Genomic DNA, 12,098 nt, shown 5'->3' on the forward strand with positions numbered 1-12,098 from the left:
CCAAAAACATCTGATTAAGTATAGTACACATGAATAAAGCAAACAGAAATCAGTGCGAAAAAAACACTCGAAAATGGAGTGGTATCGAGTGCTTTGCCAAATGCGCGACATCAAACGCATTAACGAGGTGAAGGCGCAACGCCTGCAATCGCTCACTCGCAGAATTGCTGGCAGAATGGCCTCCTCAAGAGGGAGCTCTCGAGGGTATTTGGTCCACTCCTCCACACGGACCAGATGTCTTGAAAGAGGTAGAAATGGCCACACTTTACCCCACTACACACGACTTGCCAATCGGCTTATCTGTGGTGAACTCATTATACTTCTGGGTGGGTGGAGGGGGGGGGATTTTAGAAGCTTGCCCCATTATATCAATTGCCACGCTTAGAGGTGGAATCCAATGGATGACCTCCAGTGTGTGAACCGTTACACCACTGCGGCAGCTCCTAAACGTGCCAAATGTGTGCTTGACACAGCGCAGGCAAAAATTACCTGGCAGGTAACACATGCCCAAGTATTCACACGTGCATTGCTTCACTTGTGAATTGTGATCATCAATTAACGACACTTTCTGTTGCACGGTGAACCTTATAGCATGGAGATGTCAAACTAACACCATAAAATGAAACCGCAAACACCATTGAATACAGCCGCCCCCTCTGTCCGGCCAAACCGAAGCTGCTTGGGCATGCGCTGGCTGGGCATGCAGGCTACATGACCTAGCCAAAGCAGCGTCGACTGCCAGAGGAGCTCAATGATGGGACTGTGTCCAGATCTTTCGAGGATATGTGAGATCCTCACATCACCAAGTCTGGTCAAATACAGGATAGTTCATAAGCAGTCCATCCTAATGGTTTAAGCCAGTAAAGGTTTTCCTGTTAAAGGGTCCACGTTTAGTAAACACAGAGTAGTCATAATCTGGGCAGAGAAGACCCGCAGTTTTGTGTGAAGTGATGGACCAAGTAGTTTCAAAACAGCGATAAGCAGCCAATAAACAGCTAATGCTACTTGACTAATTCAAAGACCTCTGCTGCCAAACCAAAGATGGCCATGACCACACTGCCAAAGTATTGAAACTCCTACACCCTCTCCACCATCACCCCATTCCTTCTCTAGAAGTTAGGAGATAGAACGTTTGATCGAACAGAGTACCCAAGCAGGAGGTTTTGTGGGACTGAAGGTAGTAAAGGCTCCACCTCTTAAGAGACACGCTCCAGGTTCAGCATAGGTCTCAAATTCCTCACAGCGAGATGAAATTACAGATCAGCAGAATACATAACATGGTTGACCACTAAGTGGGAAGCCATCCCTTGACTACAGCTCGGCATTGATCTTTCTTCCATTGCATTTGTACCAGATGGAGAGTCCTCTCATGCAGGCATGGACATCTGCTCAAACTACATTTAAGAACCAGAGGACATCCCAGTTGCAACCGAAGGTGAACAGGGAATGGTAAAGACTCCCTGCAACCACATTGAGGCTGTGTCAACTCCCCCTCAGCTTGTCTGGCAATGCGATGTTCGATTATATCCTTGACAGAACCTCTTAGAGCATGTTGAGGCAAGCTATGCCATTGGGGAAACGGCTGATATTTATTTTGCTGCTTTTGCCATTGCCTGCTCAAATCCACCATCGTGCCAAATGGGGCCACTGGTCTGGCAGGAGCAGGTAACCCCTCCAACCTTAAACTGAACGCAGGTACTTGACGTCGGGATTGTTGTCAACATTTATTCTGTGGGTCAGAGAGCTGGACCCCAAGAAGCTTGAAAATGTTGCTGGAATTTGAGCTCGGGTGTCCGAGACGAATGCTGGGAATTTTGTGGCACGGCCAAATAAGCAATGCAGAAGTCAGAAAGAGAAAATCGCAGGCGAGTGTTGCAGATGTGATTTGGCAAAAACGTCTACGCTGGGTGGGACCCATGTGCAGGATGGGGGAGGAATGATTGAAAGAGACAGACACTGGATTAGTCTCCACGGGTCCGACGACCAAGAGGGATGGCTTAGGCTACCGTATGTCGACTGTACCGCAGCTGCGGAATCTGCCAGAGGGTAAAAGGCATTGGCTAGGTGTGGTGGCATCAGCGGCTTTGGCTGTTATATTTTTATTCATCTTGCAAAGGACCACAGTTGGAAACTCAAAGTAAGAATGTGCCGGAGGCCCCTAATTGAAGGATTCCTCTTGTTAAGAAGGGGACCTTATTGATTCGAACAGCATACAACACATTTAGCACATACAACACACACAGAACATGATACCACAGCACACACAGAACAGTGCAGCACACGCAGATCACTGCAGCACACACAAAGACAAATGTCCCCCCGTATAGCCTTAACAGACTATCGGGGCAAGCATTGTTAGCGAGCACCTATTACGGCCGGCACAGCACTCTAGGGAGTTGGTGACCAGCACCATGCCCAACCGCCTTTGTCTCCCCAGTGGCGATGTTTTCTACACACCGCACAAAGTATTTATTTGAGGCCGAGTCGACCTAGGGAAGGACCAGGACAAATTCAGATAATCGTCACCGGTTGCTCGCGAGCGGGAATCAAACTCGCCGGGTTCATAGTGCGGCACACTGACCGCTACACTACAGCACGCACAAAGACAAAGATCCCCCGTATAGCCTTAACAGACTGTAGGGGCAAGTGCTGTTAGCGAGCACCTATAAAGGCCGGCACGGCACACGAGGGGGTGGGTGGCCAACACCACGCCCGGCCGCCTTCGTCTCCCTAGCGGCGATTTTTAAACATCGCACCAGGTACTCATTTGAGGCTGAGTCGACCTAGGGGAGGCCCAGGACCGGTTCAGATAATCGTCACCGGTGTTTGCCGTGAGCGGCAATCGAACCCGGGTCGCCAGGTTCGTATCGCGGCGCACTGACCGCTACACTAGGCCTCGGCAAGGTAAGGTAATTTACCCTTTTTACCGGGTAAAAGGGTAAAGGTAAAGGTGTCGACATGCCAAGGGGTAAGGTAAAAGGTAGGGTAAAGGTAGCTCGGAAGAATTACCCGGTAGGGTAAAGATAGCGCGAAGTATTACCCGGTAAATACGGTACCTAGTTTACCGCTAAAAGCTCCGTGGCGCAGTCCGTGGACTCCATTTAATAAGTAATATTTTTAAAAACTTTATTAAAAAACACGCTTTTATTAAGTGGCCCCGAAGCTTGCCATAACGTAAGGGACCGTGGTGATTTACAGCCAACGTTAGTTGTGCGTTGACAATTCGACCCAAGCCGAAACATAACGTATACAAAAAATTTAAAAATATATATCTTTTTTTTAATGATATACAGTAATATAGTATTGTCATCAGTATGACATAAGTATACCAAGTTTGCAGTCGATGCCACATTAGGAAGTGGGTTAAAATTGAGTTACAATATTTGAGGATACAACAACAATAACGACAACAACAGAGTTAAAAGAAAGCGTGTAAAATTGGAATCATCGAGAGTATTCTATATGAATAACGCGCTCTACATATAGCATTTACCGTTATAAACCTTTTCATGTGTAGTACCCCACTAATTACCCTGTAATCGGGTAATTTGTATGGGGTAAGGGTAAAAGGTAGGGTAAAGGTAGGCAAGTTGCTCTATTACCGTTTACCTTACCTGCTAAAGGGTAAAAGGTAAGGGTAAAGTGATTGTATTGTGGTAAGGTAAAAGGTAGGGTAAAGGTAGGCTCGTTGTTTTTAACTTTTACTTTACCTTGCCGTGGCCTACGCTACACTACGGCACGCACAGCAGCACCCTGTGGCACACACAGCAGCACCCTGTGGCACACACAGCAGCACCCTGTGGCACACACAGCACACAGAGAACACCAGGACGACTGTGGGGTGATGCACTGCGTGCTCAATAGCAGCCGTGCGGCAGCGGTGGAGAAGGCACATTGCCGTGGGTAGGAGGAGCCAGGCTGCTCGCAGAGAAAATCAACACGAGGCACAAGACTCGTGCAGTCTTTGGCCGTTCACCGGTCACTGATGATGGTACCCTGGATCACATCAGTGAATACGCAGACCGTGCGTCACCCCCCCACCCCCCTCCCACATGCCTCCCTCCGCACAAACTATTACAAAAGTAATCTCGACGCGTTCCGTTGGATTTCGCCCCTTCTGGGAGTGCAGTTCTTCGTCACCAGCTCTCTCTGGTTTAGCACAAGCAAACTCGTCTCATCGGCACAATCAACTCGCTTGAACCAATGCTGAACTGCCCGATGTTCATAGGCATGGTCCGAGCTATTACATATGGGTCCTGTGCTCTACAAAGGCTAGAGCTACGACCAACAATGCCACACTCGCACCCACACTCAGATGCATTCCATTGATCCATCGCACCCACACTCAGATGCATTCCATTGATCCATCACACCCACACTCAGATGCATTCCATTGATCCCTCGCACCCACACTCAGATGCATCCCATTGATCCCTCGCACCCACCCTCAGATGCATTCCATTGATCCCTCGCACCCACACTCAGATGCATTCCATTGATCCATCGCAACCACACTCAGATGCATCCCATTGAGCCCTCGCACCCACACTCAGATGCATTCCATTGATCCATCGCACCCACACTCAGATGCATTCCATTGATCCCTCGCACCCACACTCAGATGCATTTCATTGATCCATCGCACCCACACTCAGATGCATCCCATTGATCCATCGCACCCACACTCAGATGCATCCCATTGATCCATCGCACCCACACTCAGATGCATCCCATTGATCCATCGCACCCACACTCAGATGCATTCCATTGATCCATCGCAACCACACTCAGATGCATTCCATTGATCCCTCGCACCCACACTCAGATGCATTACATTGATCCATCGCACCCACACTCAGATGCATTTCATTTATCCATCGCACCCACTCAGATGCATTTCATTGATCCCTCGCACCCACACTCAGATGCATTTCATTGATCCCTCGCACCCACACTCAGATGCATTTCATTGATCCATCGCACCCACACTCAGATGCATCCCATTGATCCATCGCACCCACACTCAGATGCATCCCATTGATCCATCGCACCCACACTCAGATGCATTTCATTGATCCATCGCAACCACACTCAGATGCATTCCATTGATCCCTCGCACCCACACTCAGATGCATTTCATTGATCCCTCGCACCCACACTCAGATGCATCCCATTGATCCCTCGCACCCACACTCAGATGCATTCCATTGATCCCTCGCACCCACCCTCAGATGCATTTCATTGATCCATCGCACCCACACTCAGATGCATCCCATTGATCCATCGCACCCACACTCAGATGCATCCCATTGATCCCTCGCACCCACACTCAGATGCATTCCATTGATCCCTCGCACCCACCCTCAGATGCATTTCATTGATCCATCGCACCCACTCAGATGCATTTCATTGATCCATCGCACCCACTCAGATGCATTCCATTGATCCCTCGCACCCACACTCAGATGCATTTCATTGATCCATCGCACCCACACTCAAATGCATTTCATTGATCCCTCGCACCCACACTCAGATGCATTTCATTGATCCATCGCACCCACACTCAGATGCATTCCATTGATCCCTCGCACCCACACTCAGATGCATTTCATTGATCCATCGCACCCACACTCAGATGCATTCCATTGATCCCTCGCACCCACACTCAGATGCATCCCATTGATCCATCGCACCCACACTCAGATGCATCCCATTGATCCATCGCACCCACACTCAGATGCATCCCATTGATCCATCGCACCCACACTCAGATGCATTTCATTGATCCATCGCACCCACACTCAGATGCATTCCATTGATCCATCGCACCCACACTCAGATGCATTCCATTGAGCCCTCGCACCCACACTCAGATGCATTCCATTGATCCATCGCACCCACACTCAGATGCATCCCATTGATCCCTCGCACCCACACTCAGATGCATTCCATCGATCCCTCGCACCCACACTCAGATGCATTCCATCGATCCATCGCACCCACACTCAGATGCATCCCATTGATCCCTCGCACCCACACTCAGATGCATTCCATTGATCCATCGCACCCACACTCAGATGCATTTCATTGATCCATCGCACCCACACTCAGATGCATTCCATTGATCCCTCGCACCCACACTCAAATGCATTCCATTGATCCATCGCACCCACACTCAGATGCATTCCATTGATCCATCGCACCCACACTCAGATGCATTCCATTGATCCATCGCACCCACACTCAGATGCATTCCATTGATCCCTCGCACCCACACTCAGATGCATTTCATTCATCCATCAGAGTCCATGGGGCCCATACCAACTATGGAAGTTGGTGATACCACCTAAGATGCAAAAATCTGAATCGGCAGTGAATCATGCAACGAGAGTATTACATAATCCTGCACCCTCATTGACAATATGCACAAAGTGGTATTGTTAAACAGGTGCCACCTTTAGGCCCATGCAGTTTCCATTCACTCACTTAGAAACCAATGACAATGCGTTTTAAGTCGTGTAGAACTACGTTCTAAGTGGCGCCTCTCGTTAAGGCGTGGCATCACTAGTTAGGAAGTGACATCACTCATCAATCGGTGGCATCACTAGTTAGGGTGTAAAATGACTAGTTAGGAAGTGTCATCACTCATCAATATGTGGCATCACTAGTTAGGGTGTAGAATCACTAGTTAGGAAGTGACATCACTAGTTAGGGTGTACAATGACTAGTTAGGAAGTGACATCACTCATCAATGTGGCATCACTAGTTAGGGTGTAGAATCACTAGTTAGGAAGTGACATCACTAGTTAGGGTGTAGAATCACTAGTTAGGAAGTGACATCACTAGTTAGGGTGTAAAATGACTAGTTAGGAAGTGACATCACTCATCAATGTGGCATCACTAGTTAGGGTGTAGAATCACTAGTTAGGAAGTGACATCACTAGTTAGGGTGTAGAATGACTAGTTAGGAAGAGACATCACTCATCAATCTGTGGCATCACTAGTTAGGCCGTGGCATCACCAGTTAAGCCGTGGCAGTAACAACAATGAAGGCGTGGTGGTATTGCTAGTGAATGTGGCACCCACTGGTTCGGGCGTGGCACCGCTCGTCCATGCACGATATCACCGGCATGCCACCACCACCACACACGATTCGTACGCGCAAGGCTCCCTGGGAGCCGTGGAAGAAAGGCTCGGTATTTCATACGTGGAGGGCCAAATCGTGCGGCAGCCGGCCGCGTTGTGTGTGTCCGTGTGTGTGTCTGTGTATGTGTGTGTATGTGTCTGTGTGTGTGTCTGTGTATGTGTCTGTGTGTCTGTGTATGTGTCTGTGTGTGTGTGTATGTGTCTGTGTGTGTCTGTGTTTGTATTCCGCGCGTAGACGGAGAGCACCTTCCCCCGCACGAAGATTAGGATCGCGTTCACTTTCACGACTCCACGCTCACCGTGGCCCCGACAAGAGCGAGCAACGCGATGTGCGTGTGCTGAGAGTGCTGTGTGCTGTGTGTGTGTGCTGTGTGTGTGTGCTGTGTGTGTGTGCTGTGTGTGTGTGCTGTGTGTGTGTGCTGTGTGTGTGTGCTGTGTGTGTGTGCTGTGTGTGTGTGCTGTGTGTGTGCTGTGAGAGTGCTGGGTGCTGTGTGTGGGTGGAGGGCTGTGTGTGTGCTGTGTGTGTGTGCTGTGTTGGGGTGCTGTGTGTGTGCTGTGTTGGGGTGCTGTGTGTGTGGTGTGTTGGGGTGCTGTGTGTGTGGTGTGTTGCGGTGCTGTGTGTGTGGTGTGTGTGCTGTGTGTTAGGTGGAGAGCTGTGTGTGTGCTGTGTTTGGATGGGCTGTGTGAACGGTGTGTTGGGTGCTGTGTGGATGTTGTGTGCTGTGTTAGGTGGAGGGCTGTGTGTGTGCTGTGTGTGCTGTGTGTGGGGTGCTGTGTGGGATGCTGTGTGTGTGTGTTAGGTGGAGGGCTGTGTGTGTGCTGTGTGTGGGGTGCTGTGTGGGATGCTGTGTGTGTGTGTGCTGTGTGTGGGTGCTGTGTGCGTTTTAAAAGGCCGCGTGCACGCCAGCAGAGCGCGGTACCTAACGCGATGCAGCACAGGACGTGTGGACTTGTGTGCAGTACTGCCTCGCAGTGCAGCACTGTAGCACTGTGATTAAAGCTGAGCGTGCTGAGAGTGACCGTCAGTGCTGTAGGATGAGAGGCGCTGTGTGTGTGTACGAGGCGCTGTGTGTGTACGAGGCGCTGTGTGTACGCTGTGTGTGTATGGGGCACTGTGTGTGCGCTGTGTGTGTGTACGAGGCGCTGTGTGTGTACGAGGCGCTGTCGTGCTCGGCAAGGGAATGCAACCCCGGCCGCACTGCGGAACAGAGTGCACAAGAGCGTGCGAGTCGGTCGGTGTCTGTGTGCGTGTGTGTCTGTGTGCGTGTGTCTGTGTGCGTGTGTCTGTGTGCGTGTGTCTGTGTGCGTGTGTCTGTGTGTGTGTATGTGTGTGTATGTGCGTGTATGTGCGTGTCTGTGTGTGTGTTCGCTCGGAGGTTCGGAGAGCCGTAAGGCGCTGCAAGGATGGGTGGTGGTCGTGGGTTGCTGAGGAGATGGAGTCTGCCTCAGTGGCCCGCGATCACAAATCACTATTTAACTCTATCAAAAAAGTAACCTGCAGCGCCACACCTATTACCATCATTAGGGGAAAAAAACGGTGATCCAATCTCCGACCCCCAGGAACAGGTTTGCAGATTTGCTGAACATTTCTGTGAGGTCCTGGGGCAGGGGAAATCCATCAGCCAGGAAAACATCATGGCCCAAAGTGGGGATAACCCTGCTGAGGCTGCGGTGCCTAAAACATTGGAAGAAGTCGCCCCCTGTGAGTGGCTGGCTGAGGTGCCATCTGTTGAGGAAGTACTGAAGGCGATCCGGAGTCTGAGACCAGGAAAGGCACCGGGCAGAAATGATCTCCCAAGCGAAATGCTCAGGGAGGGTGGCGTTTGTGCACAGACTGCCCTATATGACATCATAACAACAGTCTGGACCACTGGACGTGTTCCGCTGGATTTGAACGATGCCCTGGTGGTCCCCCTCTTTAAGAAGGGGGACCGCACAGACTGTAACAACTACAGGGGCATCTCACTCCTCAGTGTGCCGGGAAAGGTCCTGGCAAGGATTATTCAACATCGCTTTGCTAGGCACGCTGAGGAGAGGCTTGCGGAGCCCCAATGCGGTTTCAGGAAAGGGCGGTCCTGCACAGATGCCATATTTTCTGTCCGTCTGCTACAGAAGAGGTGTAGGGAATTCCAACAAGACCTACATCTCTGCTTTATTGACCTGGTCAAGGCCTATGATATCATCAGTAGGCCTGGGCTCTGGGCTGTTCTTCGTGCTTTTGGAGTCTCTGACCCTCTGTTCACGATCATTAAGGACCTTCATGATGGTGAGCGGGCCCGGGTAAAACTACGTGGCCGGGAATCGAAGCCATTCCCTGTACACCTTGGGGTGCGACAGGGATGTCCTCTGGCTCCCACATTATTTAACATCTATTTTTACCACGTAGTTCGTGAAGCCTTCAATAGCTGTACCGGGGGAATTTTCATTTGGTACAGATATAATGGGAGGCTGATCGATGCCCGGGTGCGATCAAGGGATGGCTCCCTATTGGTCAACCACGTTATGTATGCCGATGATTTGGTAATAGCTGCTCATTCAGAGGAGGAGTTGGAAACGCTGCTGCTGAGACTGGAGCGTGCCACTAAGAGGTGGGGCCTTACCATCAGCCCCACCAAAACTAAGCACCTGCTTGGGTATTTTGTACCATCGGACACTCCACCCCCACAACCCCCAATCGGTGATGGGGCAGTTGTGGAGAGAGTGGAGAGTTTCCCATACCTGGGTAGTGTGCTTATGACCGGCTCCAGTTTAACAGCAGAGGTCTCACTCCGAATCAGTCGAGCGGCAATATCTTTTCATCGGTTGCGTAACGCTGTGTGGAAGCTACCTGGACTGTCGCTCCGTACGAAGCTTCAGGTCTTCTCGGCCACAGTCATTCCCTCCCTTCTCTACGCTTGCGAAACGTGGACCCCCCTAATGGAGCATCTTCGCCGGTTAGAAACATTTAGGCTGGCCTGCCTACGATCCATCCTGGGTTTAACCAGGCTGGATTGTGTGAGGAGCTCACAAATCCTTGAAAGATCTGGGCAAAGTCCCATCGGTGAGCTCCTCCGGCAGGCAAGGCTGCGTTGGCTGGGACATGTAGCCCGCATGCCCAGAAACCGCATGCCTAAACAGCTTTTGTTCGGCCGGATCGAGGGGGCTAAACGGGCGCGGCACGGGCTAGAGAAGAGATGGAGTGATGTGGTACAGGAGGACGTGGAGCTGAGTGGACTTGCCGATGACTGGTACCAGCGGTGTCAAGATCGGCCTCAGTGGAGGAGGCTCGTGAAGGACGCTGCTACTGGGCAGTTGGAGGCAGTCGCCCTCCAACAACAACGGAGGGCGGAGGAGCGACGCTCACAACAACGAGCGGAGCGCCGGGTGGCTAAAGCACAGCAAGTTGGCACAGTAGGGGGCACAGGTGGTGCATCAGCCAGTCATCTCGGTCATCTCGGTCAGTCGACCCGTGGCACCTGCTGGGTCTGCCCCGTGACCTCCTGCCAGCGGGCGTTCGACACTTCACGTGGCCTCAAGGTGCACATGGCCTGGCACAAGCGTCGTGGTGACGTCACCGCCACTTAGTGGCGAATGGCGGTTGTTGTTGTTGTGTGTGTCTGTGGGGAGCGGTGGTGTAGCGGTTAGCGCGCTGCGCTATGAACCTTGGCGACCCGGGTTAGATTCCCGCTCACGGCCAACATCATAGTGACGATTATCTGAACCGGTCCTGGGCCTCCCCTAGCTCGACTCAGCCTGAAATTAGTACCTGGTGCGGTGTGTAAACATCGCCATAGGTGCTCGCTAACAGCACTTGCCCCTACAGTTTGTTAAGGCTATACGGTGGATCTTTATCTTTGTATGTGTCTCCGCGTGTGCAACGGTTAGCGCGCTGCGCTACGAACCCCGGCGACCAGAGTTCGATTCACGCTCACGGCCAACATCAACACCACCAACAAACACCACCACCAACAACAACACCACCAACAACAACACCACCAACAACAACACCACCAACACCACCACCAACAACAACACCACCAACAACAACACCACCAACAACACCACCACCAACAACACCACCACCAACAACAACACCACCAACAAACACCACCAACAACACCAACAACAACACCAACAACAACACCACCAACACCACCACCAACAACAACAACACCAACAACAACACCACCAACAACAACACCAACAACAACACCACCACCAACAACAACACCACCAACACCACCACCACCAACAACAACACCACCAACACCACCAACAACACCACCACCAACAACACCACCACCAACAACACCACCACCAACAACAACACCACCAACACCACCACCAACAACAACACCAACATCAACACCACCAACAACACCACCACCAACAACAACACCACCAACACCACCACCAACAACAACACCAACAACAACACCACCACCAACAACAACACCACCAACACCACCACCACCAACAACAACACCACCAACACCACCAACAACACCACCACCAACAACAACACCACCAACACCACCACCACCAACAACAACACCACCAACAACAACACCACCAACACCACCACCAACAACACCACCAACACCACCACCAACAACACCACCACCGACGACGATTATTATTATTATTACTTGAACCGGTCCTGGGCCTCCCCTAGGTCGACTCGGCCTCAAAGCGAGTACCTGGCGCGACTTGCAGTAAACATCGCGCGTGTGTCTGAGAGTGGGCATGTCCCCTCGCATTGCAGCCTGTGTGTGTGTAGTGTGTGTGTGGTGTAGTGTATGTGTATATAGTTTGTGTGTGTGTAGTGTGTGTGTGTAGTGCGTGTGGTGTGTGTGGTGTATGTGTATATAGTGTGTGTATAGTGTAGTGTGTGTATGTAGTGTGTGTGTGTGGTGTAGTGTGTGTGTGGTGTAGTGTGTGTATATAGGGTGTGTGTATAGTGTAGTGTGTGT

The sequence above is a fragment of the Lampetra planeri genome, chromosome 19, assembly GCF_965212315.1.
Source record: "Lampetra planeri chromosome 19, kcLamPlan1.2.h2, whole genome shotgun sequence".
Taxonomy (NCBI): domain Eukaryota; kingdom Metazoa; phylum Chordata; class Hyperoartia; order Petromyzontiformes; family Petromyzontidae; genus Lampetra; species Lampetra planeri.